General features: G+C 31.1%; 1 protein-coding gene across 4 annotated transcripts in view; it reads left to right on the forward strand.

Moving 5' to 3' along the window:
• Positions 1–21,922, forward strand: part of LOC142325967 (uncharacterized) — a 434,412-nt gene that overhangs the window by 50,373 nt on the left and 362,117 nt on the right. The gene's annotated exons all lie outside the window — the stretch shown is intronic.

A 21,922-nucleotide genomic window follows, 5' to 3' on the forward strand; every position in this document is an offset into this window, starting at 1 on the left:
ATGAATTAAAAACCTGTATTATAGTTCTGCTGAAGAAAAAAAAAAATTAGATTTTGGGATGATATGATTTTATAAAATACCTTTTTTAAAAAAAAAATGTACCTTAAAAAGTGGTATCTATGTACGAATTTATCTGCGTTTTTTAATTTGGTTTAATACAAACGAGTATTAAAATTACAACGGCTCAAACTTGGAGGTTTTCTTTTGATAGCCGGGAATTTTTTCTTTTTCTTTATTAATTAATCCGGTTTCTCACGGGTGGCTGATGACGACTGCGCGACTCACGGCACCTCCCGTTTTTAATTAAAGGTCTGATAAATTTTTTTCAGAATTGATGTCTGATCGCATCGAATGTCATCAGTTTATATTAAGATTTTTTTTAGATTATCTGTTTTCTAAAATAAAAAGTAAGTAAAAATATTAAAACTTTGAGCATGAAAAAATACTGTGTCCACTGTAAATAAAAATACAAGTACTGTAGTAGGAACTAGCAGCAAATTTTATGATCGTCACAACTGTTGACGGTTTCAAGGATGTTTTCGAAAATTAGTTTCCTCTAAATAAGGTGTAATCTGGTTGGTAATAGTTTTTAACCTTTTTGCACGTGTAGAGGACAAATTTTAATTAATTTTTTTTTTAACATAACGCAGCTATTGTAATTTTAAATTTTAAGCTACAATTTATTAATATTACAAGAAACTTATTTTAGCACTTTAAATGAATTTGTTTAAATCTATATATCTATAAATTATACAGAACATAAATTTATGAAAATTTTTATACACGATCTTACGGTGTAAGTTCGCACACTAATAAAGATTTTTTTTAAATACTAAGTTTAAAGGAATAAAATGGTGTAACAATGAAATTTACAAGTTTTTTTAATTCCTCGATAACAAATGAAGATAGCATTTTGATTTTTGGTGTGTAATGTAATCTTTATGCAATTATCTAAAAACCAATTTCTAGTAGATATTTGAAATTCTATCTTGAAAGGGGGGAAGAAAAGTATACAAATTTCGAACAATGATTGCAATTTTATAAATAATTTAAAACCATTTTCTGGATTTTTGAATTTTATTACTTCAGGGGTTAAATATAAATTGTTTCTACATTTTGCCGTTTTATGCTACCGTTATTGAATCTAATCTTTTTGAGGTTTGGTAAAATTGATGTTTTTAATTCTGATAATGAATTTCGCAAGTGAAGTGGCGTCGGGAAATTTAAAATCCAACTAGTGGGTCCTGCAGTGACCGAACTGTTGCTCTGAAAATACTGAATCCACTTATAGTTTTTATAAATTGAATAGGCTTTAATTTTTATTTATCATTCTTATTCTCACAAGCATGAGTTTAATGAACACAGGAGCGAAGCGACCCCTGATCGGCTAAACATTCTCTGATCGCGAAGGGAAACGCAAGTGACCATACAGAACCGGCGAAGCGACGGTGATGCTAGTTATTGATAAGCTGGTTAAAAGGAATGGTTTAAAAATAACCTTTTTTTAAAGAAAAAAAAGGTTATATGGGTAAAACGAAATACAAATTTTATTACTGTCGGCGTTTTGATAGGATTAAATTTTTAATTTCAAGCAAATGCCCGGGGAGTTTAGCAACATCATTGCCAGCTCTTCAAGTTTTATAACCGGTTCACTTTGGGAGCGCTTATGATCTTGTTCATTAGAATTACAGTTTTTATTGTAATCACTAAATCCATTTGTTACAATTGCATTTCTCAGTTTGTGTTTGTAAGACACAGTGTTACGCAGAAAGTACAAAACAAGGAGCTATTTTGCATATAGAAAGCTGCTACTGGATTTATAATTTATTTTTTAAAATCAATTTATCTTGCTCGTCTGTGGTATTTATCACTTTTCGTTTCCGTAGCTTTAACGCAGTTTCTACTTCTCATTAACAGATTTATTACTATCGGTTAAAATATGATCCTGTAACGGATTTTTGAATTTCCCATTTTAAGGTACAAGTAATAAAATTATTACACAATAATTCTGTGTATGTATGCACCGATTGTGTATGTGCACTCGCGTCGTTTGCGGCCATGTGCTTTGATTTTATTCTATGTCGTAGGGACGATTTAGCGCTCACTTTATTTGTTATACTGTTACAAATAAAGGGTATTGTTACCCTTTATATTGTAAAGTACCCTGGGTATTGTTACACTGTTTTGAATCACTTTATTTGTTACGTTTGCAGATAAGGTAATTTTTTTACATGGATTGTTTATTTTATTTTTGAAAAAATGGATGAGGGGATAATGAGATATTGAAAGTTTGGATTTATTCACTTTTAAATGTGGCGACGGCGGCGGCGTTGATAAATATGTTTCTCCTCATGAAATTTTCAGTCTTTTTTTTTTCAATAAAGACATGCGGGAATGTCATCCACCTGGGTATTGTTATCGGTACACAAACATTGATGTAATCTATTAAAACAGATCTGTGGTCACAAATCAATTACCCCGTCAAAGTCTGTATGATTTATTAATTTTAATCACTGTGAGGAACAGCTTAGTTTTGGCTCTTGTTGAAACTGCAGCGTTATGTTAACTCGATTACAATGTTCGAAAATTTATTTGAAACTTGTTACGTGATTTAGTAGAAGTATTATGGGTGGTCTTATAGTTTTTAATTGATTAATTTGTTATTTTTGTTGGATAAATTGAACTAATATTGTTAGTTATTTAGAAATATAAAACAATACGATAGTTATTGATGTTCTACAGCCTTTTTTCACACTTAAACTGTGTTTAGGCTTTTAAATTGAGTCATTATAATAACTAAAAGGCACTTTGCCATTAATGCTTTTAAATTTGTTATGTATAAATGCACTATTTCTTGTTTGTCATTCTTCCTTGTCTCTTTTTTTATTCTCTAAAACTTATCACATCAACATTTTGACACTACCCGTTCTGTTTACAAATTTCTACTTTTCATTCATCTTAATTGATTGTTTAAGAGGAAAATTATTTTAGTTATTTTCGAAGATATTTTTTCTTTTGTTTTTTGATTGAATTATTAGCTACATTTGTTTATGACCTTGTCTAGCACAGTTTGTTGTGTTCATATTGAAAGTAATCGTATCAATGTTGTGAAGGATTGTTTGTTTTCGAAAGTTATATAAAATTATCGTTCAAATAATTATTGTTATCATTCTATAAAATCGCTTTGTTTCGACTAAAAACAAAGATTTGTTGTAAATATTTCCTGGAGGGAAGGTTTTGTTTAGTTGTAATAAAAGATTTTAGAAGATATTGGAATGTTTGATACGTCCGACACAATTTTTCAGGAAAAATAATTTATTTCTGAACATAATCTCCTTTAAGTCAGTGCGCTCTCTTAGTCTTACGATGCTCAAGTTTTTCGATCGCATCTTTATAATATTTTTTTTCTAGGTCTTTGAATTAGGGAGATGTTTCGGAAATAACCTCATTACTTCTATTAAAATTCCTTACAGCAAGCCACTCCAAATTTTTAAACAGATAATAGGGCAGAAGTACCATGTCTGGCTTTTAAGTAGATGCGAAAGAATTTCGTAGCGTAATAGGAACAACTTTTTTTTGTTGCAATCGCAGTAGCCGTTGTATTACTGAAATTAAAAAGAACCTTTTTTTTTTCTTCAAACTTGCTAGTTTTTCTTTATTTTTTCATATAGTTGATCCTTCAAATATGTATAATATGGCCTGATTATCTTTTTTCACTTCCTGAGAAACCCAACGAAGATTATGATGTCTCGAGTATCCCAAATGACAGAAGCCATCCCCTAACCTGCGATGGAACGGTTTTCTCCAGTCGATGCGATACGCCGATTTTCTGTGTGTTCCTTGCGTTTCAGATCACTGGATCGATCTATCCAAGTTTCATCGGCTGTTACCATACGACGCAAAAATTCCTCTTGATTAATAGTCCCGAACACTGCTTAAAAATGTTTACTCGTTCACACTTTTAATCGATTATATCTAAATGGCATCCATCTTCCGAACATTTTTCGCATATGTAAATTTGTAAAATTTGTTGCATCCATTCATTTGAAACACCACGTACTAAGAGAGTCTACATTCTTTCAATCCTCAAACCTCCATCACCAACATATCATGGTTTTTGTTTTACCCGACTGCCCAAAAACGAATGTAATGTGTTTAGGGTGTAAGTATGTACGTTTGTTCCACCGTAAAAGCTCAACGGCTGAACCGGTTTAGATGTATGACCCCGCTTTGGAATCCCTACGTTACCGGGAGTGCCGTAGGCTATGTAAATAAATATATATATATATATATATATATATATATATATTAGTGGAGATTTTCCAATTGAAGCACACACTTTAATGGTTTGAATTAATGAACTGTGAACTGTGAGCTTCTGTCATAGATGAGCTGGGTTTGAACTGAATGATTCGAATCTATTGAATGAATAGTATTACAAAAATAATAGAATTAAATATACGTTGAAGCCAGAGTGGGGTGATGCGAGCATCTCATGCGAGGCTAGACCTGTCATCACCATCAACTGGTAACAAACGGGATGCCCCTGGGGGTGCTGTTTTGGGAGGTGCAATGGGATGCTGTTATATCTCTACAAACAATCGTCCGATTTTCAAAATTCGAACGATGTATTTGCTAGTATAATTAAAAAATCACGATGAAACCAAACCAGAACAAAAATTAACTTACACACTCAGAAATGGATCTTATTACGCGCCTATCAAAAAAGGAGTGTAATGAATTTAGGGTGTAATTATGTTTGTTCCATCGTAGCATCTCAACGGCTTTATCAATTTAGATGTACGACTCCGCGTTGGAATCCTTATGTTACCGAGATTGTCTATGTAATACGTGGCATATTCATAAAAGTATGGGCCGTCGGCTTATATTTAAATATTAGTGGGTCTGAATACAGTTTCACGCATTCAGGACCATCTATCGGCTATTTACGAAGCCACTGCAGTCGTTGTTTTGATTTAGTAGTCGTTTATTTGCCGGTGAATGCAGATGGCAATGTTCGCGACAATCGTTCGCCAGTTGTGAAGTGATGCGCATTGATTCGAATTTTGTGTGCAAAAGTATCTTCAGGTGCTGAAATTCATCGGAATTTAGTGTGTGGACCTACAGTAACGAGTGAAGGAAACGTTAGACGATGGTGTCGAGACTTTAGAAATGGTCGCGCAAATGTACATGATGAGCGGAGTGGCAGGCCGAATATTCAAACGGACGAAATCGTTGAACTAGTGAACCGAAAACTACGATGTGATCGGCGATTGACGATTAGTTCTCTGGCTGATGAATTTCCGCATGTTGGACACACCTCTATCTACACGATTGTCACAGAAAAGCATCACAAATCACAATCACAAATTGTGTGCATGGTGGGTACCGATAATGTTCATCGACCAACACGAAGAGTATAGAATATGCAGTGGACGAGCGTTTTTGGACCGCTATCGACAAGATGGAGATGATTTGTTTTCCCAATTGTTACGGGCGACGAGACGTGGATATCCTACACCAACGCAGAATCAAAATAGCAGTCGATGTATTCAAGTTCTCCAAAACCGATAAAGTTTAAGCAGTCTCCATACTTGAATCGAAGAATGTTGGCTACCGTTTTTTGGGACGAAAAGGACGCCATTTTGGTTGATTTCATGGAGGTGGATCAACAATTACAACTGATGTGCAGTGCGAAACGCTCACCAGAGTGAGACGTGCTATCCAAAATTGACGACGCGGGAAACTGTCGTCCGGCGTATCCTCCTTCACGAAAACGCGTCCTCACACCGCTGCCTTAACCAAGAAGAAGATTCAAAATTTCTGTTGGGAACTTTTTAACCACTCTCCATGTAGTAACCACCTTGCAACTGTCGACTACTTCCTCTTTTTACATTTGTAAAAGTGGCTTGGTGGACAATGGTTTGAAAACGACAAGGAACTCAAGACTACCGTTATCAACTGGTTCAATTCCCAGGCGGCGAACTTCTATGCAGAAGGGTTAAAAAAATTGGTGCAGCGTTATGAAAAGTGCTTAGAACTGATTGGCGATTATGTGGAAAAGTGAAGTAGATATGTAATAAATTAGAACTGTAAGTAAAAACCTTTTCTCACGAGTTAATTTTTTTTTTTAATAACCAAACGGCCCTTACTTTATGAATATACCTCGTATAATAAGATTCAGGTAGCCTATAACAAATAAATTTAGAAGAATGTAAAATAAATTTGTAAAAAATTATACTTCATACAAAATCTTTACCCGCACTCTCTTTATTTATCCTTCATTAAATAACAACAGTGTTTTTCATTAATGTTTTTTTTTTGGCATTCGTGTTTTTAACTTTTAATATTTACATCTTGCTTAATATTCTGTGGAGTTGTGACCTTAACAGGTCGTCCGGAACGTTCCGCGTCGTTTATGCTCATATGACCGAAAATATCCAACCGTTTGTAAACGGGTTTAATCGATGGAACTTAACACCATAATATTTATCTGTCTCGGCTTTAATTTCCTGTGCGGTTTTAGAGTAATGTACCGTACAAAATACTCTTTCGTCAATTTTTAATAAATCACAATACTTTATCGTCTCAAACCGTTTATGGCAACATCATTATAAATGTATCTGGCTAAAATTTGGTGTATGTTCCTACGGAGGTGCGAAAAGCTAAGTACCTCAACGGTGTACTACGATCACCGTCTGCTGACTTTACCCGGAGTTATCAAAATCAATGAAGATGTAAATATGATTTCAGAAAAGATTTGAACGGAAAGCAAGGAAGATATGCTCTGGTGGTCACGGTAAAAATATTACTCGATTTCTCGGTTATTGTCTAAAAAGTGAACAAAGAGTTGATGGAAGTTTTTTCAAGTTATCCAGGCGGAATTCATATACGACAGAATTTCGAAAGATCGGTCTTAAAAGGTTTTTGGAGAAACGATTATAACTTATCTACCGAACTGAGTAGTAATTATGCTCGGGACTGGTTTCATTTTTTAACAGTCATAATTCCCTGATAATTACTATTTACCTTAATATGTAATAATTTACTTATGAAAGGGTTAGGCCAGTTTACATATGAATTCGTACGAAACCAGAATGCATAGTTTTACTCGACCTTCACTTGTTATATCGCACGTGACAGGGTGTTCGTCTTTACAGGTCGGGTAAGAAACTAGGAAGATCATGGTTATCAGGCTCAAAATCTATTGGAAAAAAAAAAGAATCTGAACATTTTTGTTCATTTGACATCAATACTTTGTATGGATTATAATAGCTGTGTAATAGCCTGAATAGCTTTATTTAGAAAGTACGAATATTTGCACGAAACTTTTAAAAAATTGGTTAAATATTGAACTAAAAATAATAAAATAAATACTATTCTAAAGATTTTTTTTATTAGTTCACGCTAATGGTTTTTTGTATCTATATTCTTTTTATTTTTTATCAAGATGCGTATTTTCTCAGTTTACGGTTTTAGTTGTAGGCCTACCGTACTTATAGAGTTAGAAAAGTTTTTATTAAATAATCTTTAAAATAAAACAGATTTAAAAAACTCACCAAAAAGAACGCTTTAATAATAATAATATAGCACCTAATTGTTCTTAATAAGTACTACTTACAAATTCTTAATTTAGCGCCGACAAAGAAAAGTCGAAATTTAAGGAAAAATAAGATAATAGTAGTATTTTTTTTAATGGGTTTTTTACGTATGTTTTGTTTGAAAGTTAATAATAATAGTTATAATAAATTATTCCTATTATTGAATAAATTATGTACAATATCAGTAATAAAATAAATAAAGTTTAATACAATCTTTATCAAACGATTACAGTATTCATATTTATGTAGCCGGCGGGAACTATGTACAAGAAATAAACATTCAGCTACTATTAAAAAAATCTGGTGGACACCACATGACTTCCTTGTACGCCTATTAAATTACATATACACATCCGGCGGGAACTATGTACAAGAAATAAACATTCAGCTACTATTAAAAAAAATCTGATGTGGACACCACATGACTTCCTTGTACGCCTATTAAATTACATATACACATTTTAAAAAAATTAAAAAGTACAGTATATCATTAATAACTTCTGATACCTTTTCATATTTTTTTATTGTTATTGTTGAATTATTATTTATCAATTAAATTATTATTATTATTATTAATTATTGTTTAACTTTTTTAAAAAAAGTTAAAAAAGCAGATGTCTGATTTGAATCGATGTTCGATCGAACCTTGTAAGTTCCAAATATTTCATTCATTAAAATTTTATTTGACTATAACCCTGGAACCAATGAAAATGAGCACCACTTATGATATATCGTTGAAAAGCTCTCAATGAAAGCTTATTACTGCAGTTAACAAAAAGCCAAAATCCAATTTTTTTTTGGATTTTGGGCTTTTTTGGGCACTTTTGGTTTAGTCAGTTGCAATCAAAAGGGAAGGTGCACAACTAGATGTTAGAACAGTTCTAAATCAAAAATTTCAACATCCTACGGCTAGTCGTTTTTGAGTTATGCGAGATACGTACTTACAGACGTCACGCCGAAACTAGTCAGAATGGATTCAGGGATGTTCAAAATGGATATTTCCGTTGAAATCTGAAAACCGAAATTTTTCGCGATCGCAATACTTACTTTACTTCATACAAGTAAGTAAAAAAAGGAGACGAGATCAGTTCTTTAGTTACTGAATATTATTCTTTAATTAACTTCTTAAAATTTAAAATAAAAATGATCCATAACAATAAAGAACAAAAATTAAATTATTTGTAAAAATAAAAAAAATAAGTAAAATAAAATGATAATTGTGGATTTGCACTTTTTTAATAATTTAATAAATTAGTAATTGTATAATACGTAAATAAAAAGCAATTGTATAAATAAGTAAAAATAAAAAAAGGAGAACATTCAGTTTTTCTGATTATTGTTGTACTTCCCAGCTTATTTACCATAACGGCTTAAAATCTTTCATTTTCCTTATTAAAACACACAAATTCTATTGAAATGAATTCGTCAATTAGTTGTCAATTGAATCCTTTATATAAGAACTTTTTTCATTTTCCTCCTTTAAACACTTATTTAATTTGAGCACCGTGAAAATTCTTTGATAATGTTTTTAAATCAGTTCTGCTAACACCGTAAATTGATAAAGTGTTCAATTCCTTCTTTCCTCATATCACAAAACAACAAAATTTTATAATGCAGTTAATTGGTTTGCTTGGCATTTCTCCCCCCACCGCCCCATTCGGTTGCCCGAAAGCATAAGACCGAATGTCTGTGCCACAAACGGCTACTGAGCCCGAAGCAGTTTAGCGACCAGTGTCCTAAATAGCTCCTAGAGTTTACCTAACAGCTACTAAAAGGAGACAGTCATCGGCGATAGCCTGGGCCGTGACCCCTTCTGGGAATATAATGCAGGTAAACAAAAATTTAGTGGTTAAACTTGTCACCGCAAAATCAGCTGATTTTCGAAGTCGAGAGTTCTAAGGTTCGAGTCCTTGTAAAGGCAGCTTGTTTTCATATGGATCTAAATGTTAGGCTGTGGATACCGGTGTTCTTTGATGGTTGGGTCTCAATTAACCACATCTCTTAGGAGTGGTCAACTTGAGTCTCTTCCGAACTACTTGTTTACCGGTACATTTACACTTAACATTCAGTTACTTTAGGTCTGGCAAGCCCGTACTGGTAATTGTATTTTCCTATACACCCACCCACACGCGCGCGCGCACACAGACAAGGCAGTAGCTGTAAAACTGGTTGGAGAAAACAAACAGATTCCGTTCTTGCTTTGTAAAATTTTTTACTAAGATGAAATCTTGACTATTCTTCGAGTTATTCCTAATATACTCCTTCAGATGCGGGTAAGGCTCTGAGCGTTATATATTAATATAACATCGTAATCTCAGTTTAAGTAATTTTTTCCCTTTACTGATAAATGATTAAAATCTAAAACTATTTAAAAGTTTATTTCCTGAAATTTTGTAAAAATCGTTAACAACGTCGACTGAAAGGTACTTTCGGAACTGTACCATTCTATGTAAACAACAAACATATAAAATTTGGAAATTAATATTTGGACGTTCATAAGTTGCAGCATTTGTATTCAGTACGAACCGGTTTTATGAAGTCAAGATAGATATTTTTTTTAACTGTGTCTGTATGGTATTATTATTATTATTAATGCTATTTTTTACTAAATTTCTTGAAAATGATAATAGTAACTATAAACCCTCATTTAGTCCTTTGTACTAAAAAAATGCCTTTATATATTACGGCACTGTTCGCCCGTCATGCTGTCATCAAAAGAGGTGTATGTTCCTGCATTTCTTCCGTTGAATGTCGTTTTAAGTGCTAGTTTATGTATATTTCCAGTATAGTGTAAGTTTAAGTAAAAAGAGGTTATGAGGTGACGTCGACCTTGCTACGGCAGACTAGACTGCTTGGCTCATCACTCCTGTTTATTCTTGTCTAAAGCTCTACTTGTCGATGTATACGTATGAAGAGTAGATCACTCTTTCTACATCGTATTTAACGGTGCTACTATTTCGTTGAACTAAACCTTCTGTTGAAGCTTTGGTTCTATTAAGGAATTTTATTTTTCCTCAAGTTTAAACGGTTTAGGCGAATAAGAATTCACTCGCTTAATTTTGTGAATAAGGAAAATGTATCGAGTATTCGCATTTGACTTACCTTTTGTATAATTTGGATGAGAATTATTTTTATGTTTTGTTTTACATTTTCGTAAGTATTGAAGATTACCAAAAATATACTTCGTACGCTTTTCTCCCATCTTGTGAAAAAATACTGTATCAAACAGGTTAAATTCTCTACAGGTACTAGTTTCTAAGGTTTGTCCGCTAGATGCCGTAAAACTAAGATTGTTGATCGTGATGCTGTCTGAGACAGTCGTTTCAAAAATTGCAGGCATCCCGCGCCATAATGAATGTAACGAGTAAAGTGGTTGTAAATGTCACTTATGTATTTATTCGTTAAAAAATAGTAATATTCACCTCCCATCAAAAGAGAAGACTGGATTGTTTTCGTATAACAGAGCATAAGTACTTTTTCCTATGAGGAAACACCTTTTTTAAGTTTCATTGATTATTGTGTTACCGGTAGTAATAATAAATTACCGATCTCTTTAAAAAAGATTTCTTTAAATTATTATTTCAAACTTATTATTTCAGCTTTATTTCAAACTGGATTAAGTTTTCTTTCGTAGAACTAATATTACTTTAAATAAGTTTTAAATATGGTAACCCCAGCAAAAAACCCGTAATTTTTTGGATTTCCATTAACGTTTACCAATGTATTTTCAAAATCGTTTCCATTTATACATTATACATTTTTATCTGTTGTACTCGGTTTATTTAGTAATCATTACCTATTTTTATTTTTTTAATTGTTAATTAATTTTATGTTCTATTTTGAATATTTTTTTCAATAACTTTTTATGACCCGAGACGTAAGGTTAGCAAGTTAAGATTTGCAAAATATTCAAATAAGAAGCTTTTAACATAGAGTTATTGTATTTTATATTCTCTTACTAAGTGGTATTATTGGAAATAATTCCTTGTTTTCCAACAGAAAGGAGTGCATTTGCTTTGTATGGGAATTTACAGTAATCTTTGCCGGTTTGTACATCTTTATTTTGTAAAAATGAAAATATACAGTTGTTCTATCTTAGGTCTCTAAAGTAGAGTTAGCAGTGGTAATACTAAAGTAAAAGGAATATTGTAAAGACAGCATGAAGCCAGTTACTTAGTTGCACTAGTTTTAATTTTGCCTTCTTCAATTATATGTTTTGTGACAGGATTTTTCAATACTCATCACCAACGATTTTTTTTTAATACCTTCTTATTCACGCTCATCTTCGCAATGCCTCAGTCGTAACATAACTACATATTAAGACCAGAAGGGACGTAGAAGTACAAAGTTACTATATAATAATTAAGATTTAATATTACATTTGAAAAAAATCAGAAATATTAGGTTTAGAAATTCAAGTTCGCAAAGCTGACCTTTGCGGCACGACTACCCTTACGATACGTAAAATTAAAGGAGAATGAAATACACCGGGAGAAAATGGAAAGTTCAATACTCTCGGAAAATCTCGTAAGAGAATAAAGAAAAAATTAAACATTGATAATTTTCAAAGATGTGCGCTAAAAAAAATTGTATACATTTTTCATGTGCGGTATAAAACATTGTGTATCTTAAAAAAGCTATTGAATACAGTACTGGGATCTGCAGATGAATTGCACGCACAAAAGTTTACAGAAAATTCTGAAAGATGTTCGTTTAATACGAATGAAGACTGAAAATAATAGAGAGTTTTGTTAGAAAAACACGATACACGTTTCAAAGGAATAACTTATTTAAAACTGATGATAATTTACAGACTGGAAGGAAGACCAGTTATTTTTTCAGACGAGTCGTACTGTTACTCAGCACTCGTAAGTAGTCTTAGGTTGGATGACTATTAATGGCTACAAAAAACTTCTACTCAAAGGATCGAAGCTGATGCCAATGTATACCGGCAGTGCTGCAGAGATATTCCGAATTTACTTTTAATTTTTAAATATGGCCAGAAGCAAGAAGAATAACGGGAAAACATTGTTGAAAATTAACGAATAAATTGGCCGCAAGCTAAGTTAATACCAAACCTTTCCCCTCGTTCTGATTTGGTGGTTGATAACGCTGTTGTTATAAATTAGATAAGCCCGAATTCAAATTGAAGAAAATAAACTTTTAGATGGCTGCAAAGCAGAAATATTTCGTGATCAACAGATGTTTTAAAAGCTGAACCGTTGAAATTAGTGCGATTAAGTAAGCCCCGCAATGACGACTATTTCGATAAAACATCGAGGATTACGGTTACAATGTATTACTACCCATTAACACTGCACCACTATGAAATCAATCCGGTCGAATTGATTCCAGCTAAAGTAAAAGGTTAGGTTACGGGAGTAAGCGTGTAACGTAGTGTAAAATATAATTTAAAAAAAAAAAACCGCTGTGAAAAAATTTCTGAAGTGCAGCTTAATATTGGAGGCGGTGCTGCGGACGCTCTTAAAACGAGAACAGAATTATTATGAGATAGATAAGAATTGGCGATATGCAATTCGAAACATTTCCAATAGCTAACAGTGATAGCAATAGCATTGTCGATAATGTCAATGAATCTTATCCAATAAATTTTTCGGTTTTTACTTTTTAATTTTGTTACAATAAAGAAATGAAAGTATTTATTCTTAAAAATAAATTAAAAAATAAATAAATAAAATGTAAGTAAATAAAAAAAAGAAAGATATAAAGTTAATATATGGCCAATAAATACATAAAAATTACATATAAAAAGGCGAATAACAAAGGAAATCTCGTTCGCTTTATATCGATTCATTTGTTTGCTTTTATATTCTTGTGTCTCCCGCTCATTTCAGTCCAGGAGTTTATCTCCACTCTGCGCGTTAACTAACCTTTTTAAACTTTGATGAGTAATACTAGCGCTGCACTGTTAAGATTTTTTGTTCATATACGTATGTATTTACTAATGCTACAGCTTGTATCTTGAACGTTTGTACATTACAATCGGATCTCTACTGTATTATGACAATTAAAGTATCATCTATATGCCAAATATTATAATAAGTTTTGTTATGAAAAAAAAGGAAGAAAAAAGCAAATTAATTCTGATGGTCTTATTCTCCCATCCTACATGGCTTTAGAGATTTTATAAATAATAAATAGTACCTATGATCCCCAGTGGGGTCTGGTCGAACGGTTTATGTGTTTTAGTTAGATATATCCGTATCAGACTTAGAAGAGAGATTTTGATTTTATTCCTGAAAATTAATCATTTTTTAAAATGTTAAGTAAAGAGTTCTCTCGAGTTTAACTTTGATGTTTTTTAAGAACAATTAAACAAATATATAATTTTTTGGAGGATATTTTTTTATTAAGTTTAATTATCGAAATACCCTATTTATTTTCTATGAATATATATTTTTTTTATCTTAATTTTTGAGATAATTAAATGATTTTTAAAAACCTCAAACACCTACAAGTGAATAATTTTCTTATTTCGATGAAATTATATATATTTTTCCCGTATAAGCGGACTATAATTCGGATTGTGGCGGTATTAAAATTAAAGAGGTCCAAATTACATACGTTTGATTGCGTAAAAAGAATTACGTTTTTGTGGAAGAATGAAATTTATTTAGAATTAATTTTTTTCTACGGTCGAAATTAGGGGATTGTTTCGTTTGAAATATCGGAAGATGAGCTTTGTATACCAGAAAGTATAATAAAGGAAAGGAAACGGGGTCGCTTAATAAATCTACTTAGAAAGAGTAAATTGATCAACAACGAAGGAGGCGAATGAACTGATTAACTTAGTAAAATCATTCACCGGCATTATTCCATTCATGCTTTTAGTTTTAAGTGCAGTCTATTTTAAAATGCTGTTTGTCGTGATTTATTTACGAATCTTGTTTCCTGGTAATTTTATATATCGTAATAAGCATTGTATACATCAATAAAGTAGTATTTTATTGCATTTAGTAGGTGATCCTTAAAACGAATCGTTTTGATTTTCATTATTTTTCATGGCATTTTTTCTATTTATTACGTAAACTTTTACCTTCTATCTGTTTTTAAAACATCACTTGACATTAATCGTCTGTTGAAAAATTAATTTCTTAAAATTTATTTGTTTTTATACCCTGTTTACTCATTAAAAAAATCAACGGTTATAATTATTAGTTTTAAAACAAATGAATGTAAAGTATTAAGTCAAATGCGGAGTAAAAATAAAAAAAATTCTCGTTTTTTTTACCATAACTTTACTGTGAAGTAATTTGTATTAAAGTAATCCATTATTCATAAAAAAAAAACCTTTCCGTCTGCTAGTTAAACACGAAATACATTCATTTTTAGATATCCAGGAATTTCCCGTTTTTACCCGTAATTGATTCATAACTTGTTCACACTTTATTGTTAACTCAACTATAAAACAGGTTGTTATAGTAAATATTGTTTTAATGTAATTTATAAAGAAAACAAATTTAATAAAAATTACAGTTTCAAATTTAGAATAAATAATTTAATAGTATAATTTAATGGCAATTTATTTTCCTTAATAATATAATTGATGAAAAAAAATTATAACGATCATTTACGATATCTATTTCAATATTAATAATTCACTTGTGTTTGTCGTATTTTAACAGTGAACTTGTTTATTGACTAATTTTCGAAGATGATTTATTGTAATACTTATTTATAGTTTATTGTTGTTGGCCTGTTTTGCTGTACTGTACAGAATATAGTCCGTTATTATACAATAAGTATAGTGTGTGAGAGGAGAGAAAGTATGCAACACTTCAATAACAGCCGAAGATGCAATAATAAATGCTTTTAATCGGTAACACAAGTTTAAAAGACTTTTTTAAATCTTTTTTAAAATTTCCAAAAGTTTTCTTTGAAAATTAACGAGGCTATGAATTATGTATGCAATATTGACAATGTATCAATAGAAATTTCAATAGGAGACTATGACAAAGAAAAAACAGAAAGAAGCCTGAATTCCAAAACTCAAGAATGTGCTTTGCTAAGAAATTAAAAAAATTCAGTCGAAATGAAAAATCGTCAAAAAGGCGTATATTTACATGTTTAAAAATTTGTATTTGCCGTGCTTTGTTTAAGACTTTTTATTTTTAAGCTAATGAAAGTTTGGCCGAAAATGTAATTTTTATATAATGTTTTTTTCTTTCCCGTCTTACGCTAAGGCAATGCTCTAACGCTGGAAGGGAAAGTATTGTAATAGATTCAATTTGGGCACATGCGGTTTTCAATCGGATCTTCACGTTTTGACATCTAAGGAACCCAAAAAATCTAAGAACCGAATGGAAATTTTCCGGATATTCGTATGTACGTGTGTATATTTGTTGTCGTCCTTTAAATCACCTTATGTCTCCAGAACTACTAGATCGATTTTGACCTAATTTTATACATGGGGCATTGATGCCATTAAGTTTTCAACTAAAAAGGTCAATAGGGTGAGGCTGTAGAGTAAGGTCACCCTCAGTATCTCGAGATTTTGCTTAATAAGGTCACCTTTATTAGGCGTAGGATTTTTTCTTAGGCATATATATATATATATATATATTAACAATTAAAAAATAACATTTCCAAAAAATGTTTTTGCAAAATCGCATCCCCACCCACAAAAAAATGCTCTAAATAAACTAGTGGCTAAGTGGGTATATTGCGTCAATAGTACCTCCTCTCACCACAAGGAGTGCTAGTGTAGTACTGACTTACAGCTGCTGTAGTGTATTAGTATGTTGTGACGTCACAGTTGAGCGGTAGAATTAAATAAATGAATATTATTTAAAGTGTAAAAAAGTACTTAAAGCGGCCGCTATTACCGCCACATCCGCTCGAATGAAACACGCGCGTGCTTTAGTTAGATCATTGAATTAAACAAACAAAAAATATATTTAAATAAAATGATAAATATTTTAAATTAAGCCGTGAAAAAAGCCGCGTGTGTAATCAGATAAAAACCGCGTGACGGGGAAGTTCTACTACTGTGTTGTCACCTTTTTTCCATCTATAACTTAATTTTTCAAGGTACAGTAAAGAAAAGGGAAAAGACGAAACGTTTTAGGAAAATATTTTCTAAATAACTTAATTATATTACTTGTTAAATGTTTTTACTATACTTATACTTTACTTTGAAAACGAAGACTTTACTGTGTGTGTTTGTGTGTATGTACGCTCGCGCAACACAATAATGTTGTACTCAGCTATAGCGGTTAGTGTTGTAAATTTTTGTAAACGTATATCAAAAATCCTATATTTAATTTATTTATATTTCAATCGAGTAATAACCAACTGAAATAAAACTACCGTAAATTAGTCAGTTACTTGCATAAACATAGATTATTAAGAAAATGTAGTTGATAGTAATGCACTTTTGTTTTAGGTAGTATATACAACCATATATTGTACAGATGTATATTTTTTTTTAGAAAAAATGGATTATTCTGTTATAGTATTTTTCCCATTTTTTGTATACAGCCTGAATATATGACTAATAAGTAAGCAGCAAATAATTACTCCCACTGCAACAACGTTATTGCTCTGTAACTGAATTAATCTCTCAGTTGAACCATTAATAATAATAATAATATTCCATCAAAATTTTTATAAATAAAATTGACATAAATATCTTTTCTCTTTTGTAAAATACGTTTTATTAAAAGAAAAATCTAAAAATAGGAAAGTTTACTTAAAATAATTCTGAAAAGAAGTCGAGGAAAAGTAATCCAAACAATGGATATTTATTTATAGGTAAAATCAATTAAGGAATGAATAACATTAAAAACATTTTTCTGCTATAAACGGTGCGTTTTATAAAACACACGAATTTAATTATTTCGTTATCACGCGGAGACGTCACGGTCTTTTCTGTCAGATTCGATCGGATTTATTATTATTTATAAAATATTTCCGCGTGTTTAATTTACTAGTGATGAGGCTATCTTAGAAAGTAAACTTAAAAATTTATGATATTTGTACATTTATAATTTTAAAACATATTTACTTGTCGTTTTGTATTTCTATTTTTATTTTATGTGTTTACATTGAACAAAATTTCTGGTTAGGTAAACAGGTTATTTAATTTTTTATTATGAGATGTATGTACGTTGTAAGCTTGTATTTATTTTATTTGTATTATGAGAAAATAAAGTTGTCTTTTCAAAAATTAGTTTCTTAATCGAAAAAAGTGTCTGCTTGTTTGAAAAGTGTTTATTTAAAAAAAATTGAAGTTTTTGAAGCGTTTTTAAAAGAATAATTTTTTGCAAAAAATTGTTTGCCGGATTCGTTTTTATATTTGTTAATAAATCTTTAATGAAAATTTAAGGTGTTAATTTACGAGAAATAATTAATGTTACTCCCATCCCGTAAGTGTATACTGTACTGCTGCATTGTGCTGTTGAACTAGTTGCATAATTACGTTTTTTTTTATTCTCGTCTACTTAATTCCGTATGCTGCTATATTCTGCATATGTCATATCGGTGGAAAAAGTAGACCGAATTATTATTGTCATAGAAGATGGAGAATTTAAACCTTACGTGCAAGTAAGTTTTACACTAGGCAAATACAGCTTGATACTCGATGAAAATCCAAATATCTTGCAATTATGTAAAATTATTATTCAGACTGTATTTTTTATTCAGATGGTCTAATTTTTTCTTTTAGTTCCATTTCTCTAAGAATTTACAGTGATCGGATACAAATTTGTTTTTAAATTTCTAAATTATAATTTTAATCTTGAATAGTATATTGTTTTATGGGATGATAAATTTTAAATTAAAATTTTTAGGTACCGACATATTCAGTTCGAACTCGTTATAACACCTACATATTATTAAAAACAATTCGTCATAAATTAAAAGAGACATCCGTAGCTATTTTGCCAATTTGTTAAAATGGTAAGCGATTACTTGTTACTTGTCAATAATCGTCATTAACTTGTTATTTTGAACGAATAAATTAACGAATATTGTCTGTCAAATATTCCTTAATTTGTAGCATATATAGGTCAGCATGTTGACGTAAAATGTGTGTGTTTTTAATGTCCATTTTAGTACGACTATTTTTTTTTTTTTGGAAAACATTTTTAAAATGTCAGTTTTCGTGATACATTTTAACTATAGCTTTCGTCCTTTATATATAACTTTTATTTATTTATTTATTTGGCTTGATAAAATTAATTCACTATAGAAGCTTGTTCGTGGATTATGGAAATGGCAATTTGTAGCGTATGACAACTGCCATGCCTGACCAGGATTCGAACCTGTGACCACCGGATGAAAGACCAGAATGCTACCGATCTGCAGCGGAAATCGGCGGGGCATTTAGCTGAGCATCCTTTTACAACCATTTTATTTTCATCCTATTTATAAAATATTTTTTTTAATTTTTGGGATCGCTAGTAATTAGACGATATCAGCAGAAATCGGATAAAAAATAACTATATATTGTTAAAGCACTTAATACAATTTTTCTGTAGAAAGGATAATGCATAATGTTAGATGCCTTACGGTCTGTACTGAAATTTTTGAGTCTGATTCAAATTATTATCGTTAAAACTGATGTTGCCCGGGCAAAGCGAGAATTCTTTAACTTCACTTAGTAAAAATTCATCTGCTAGTTATGTACGTGAAATGGGATACGGCCGAACATCTTTTTCATATTTTTATGAAATTCTTCTGTAAAAGGTCCCTTAGTGTTTACAGATTTTTTCATAAACTTTTCCCTTTCAAAATATATGATAATAATAATAATAATATAAGATAGCAGTTGCCATTTATTTTAAATGGGCGGTGGGGAATGCGCCTGGAAGGAAATCCTTATCGCCCGACTACTGACGTTGGTCTTTTGCCGGATGTCGACACCACCTTCTTTTGACGTCACTCACTGCTTCCAACCAGTCTTAGCGGATTAGGGTTATATAATTCACTCGACGTTTGTTGTTATCTTAATATTCTGTTTTCTTACTGCTTTACAACGTTTTTATCGGTATATTATTAAATACTATTATCTTATGTCGGTTTTCGATTTATTTAGTTTTCCCCCCGGAATCTTATTTGCTGAAAAATAAATGGAGATATAGTGAAAGTTCATTTCCAATAATCATCAGTGAATGTTATACGGCGACCCGGAAACGTTGCTTACGATCACGCAAAAAATATTTGTTTACCCTTCGCTGTTCCCCCTGGGATCCAGAACACTTAGGAGTAAAATATTATAAATTTTTTTTCGAGTCTCTGGTATTATAAAACTAAATACACGCCTGACATCGTCAGCGATAAGGAGGATAATCCGAGGAGTCCTTTGGTTTTTCTGAAAGAAAACGATTTAAACATTTTTAAAGATCTCCTTTATTAATTGCTGCGGTGCGGTATCGGTCTACAGGTTATCGTGTTCATATTAATGTAATGAAAAAGGATGAATATCTAATAAACGGGGTGGGATCACGCGATCTCGGCCTGTGTGTTATATTGAAGTCGATAGGGGGTGCATCTTGTATGTTGTCTTCTGCAGCTTCCTTGGCAACAACTACTAAACAAGCCCACTCGTTACCCGGTTTATTTAAAGAAGAACCCTACGTCCACACGCTCGATGCAACACACGCTCTTACTGTGTTCAGATACAAACGTGATTCATTGCTCGCTTTTTGCCAACCCTATAAATTAAAATTTTTAAATCGCACATTACTACTGTTTTACTGATATTATCCTTATTATTGCTACCGGTTCGAGATTTTTATTTTTAAAGCTCTACATTAACACTCATTCCTTCTTGTCGACGGTTTTCATTTAGGTTTTATACACGTATATATATTATCTTGTCGCATCTACGTTTGATGTCGTATCCTTCGCTAGAATGTAATTCTCGTACGTAAACGATTGAGGTGAAATAGTCGTGATTTATATTAATTTTTTTATTTTTGATTTCAATTTTATTTGGCTTTTTATTTCTCTGACGTCGAACATTCAATTTGTATCTTAATCGAAATTTATATTTGTTGAATATTTCTTTTTGTTATTAATAACATAATGCTTTATCATCTTTCCTTCGAATTCGTGTTGAAGAAGCGAACATTGTAGAATAATTAGTTAAAATTGTAATTTCAGTTAAGTAAAAATAATTTTCTTTTCATTTATGTCGATCTGTTGTTAAATATGATCGTTTTCTCATAAAATTTAAACTTCGGTTCAGCTTTAATAATTTTAAAAATAAGATATTGCGCTTACTCATAAACTGCACGAAATATTTATTATATTCTGTATTTACATAGCCTAACAAGAATTCTTTCTCTATATCGCATTTCTATTTTTCACCAAAGATGAATAAAGTTCGTGTAGTTTTGGATTTGAAGACACTGTTTTCGAGTTACCCTTCGATCAATAATTTTTACTTTTCTTTGGACCCACAGGAGCGGATATTAAGGTACTATGTACTACTGTGTTTAACTGAACCTTATAATTACATGAGAACATTATTTATTCTAAACGAAAATAATTATAAAATACTTTTAAAGAAATACTTTTTAAGAAATCCTCAGAAAGTTTCCAACAAAAGTTCGTTAATATATATATCTAAATAAACTCTTGTCTAATTTATAATAAAAATATTTTAAAAATTCGTGATAAAAATATGATGTAGTTTTAAGGTGAAACGTACATTTAAAGAACATATGAATGTGAAGAATAATGAAACCGGTAAATTTATAAGATTCTTTTTATGGCCGACACATAAAATTATGAATGTTTATATTCGTACATCATAGGCGTATCGAAACGAACGGTAAAAATAAAAAATCTAATCTTACCGAGCAAAGAGCCTTGGGAGGGATTCTTCGGTCTATCAGTAAGGTCGGTCTATTAACTGAGATATAGACCGAATAAATTCCCGTATCAGAGAAGTTTAGAAAAATATCGAAGAATTCTTGATCAATAGGAGACGATATAGCTTCTACGTTTTATGAGTCACATTTTGTTGAAAGAAAAGCGTCTATATACAAACATTTTTCATGATAACAATTTTCATATGACATCGGTTAAATTTAAAAATGTTACGATAACGGAGAGTACGAATTAGTAAAGAAATGAGAATATAAATTTTTAATTATTTTATGACATTAATAATTTTAATATAACTGTATCATGAATTTCCGCTGATTTTATACGATTTTTTATTTTCGCAAATTTTATTCGTTTTTTTAAGATAGTAAAATTAGTTATGATTTTTTTGCTTAATTAAAATATATATATATTTTTTAATTCGTACATATTTATATATGTTAAGTATTTGGCGAGAGTTAAGG

Source organism: Lycorma delicatula, chromosome 6 (assembly GCF_047948215.1).
Source record: "Lycorma delicatula isolate Av1 chromosome 6, ASM4794821v1, whole genome shotgun sequence".
NCBI classification, from domain to species: domain Eukaryota; kingdom Metazoa; phylum Arthropoda; class Insecta; order Hemiptera; family Fulgoridae; genus Lycorma; species Lycorma delicatula.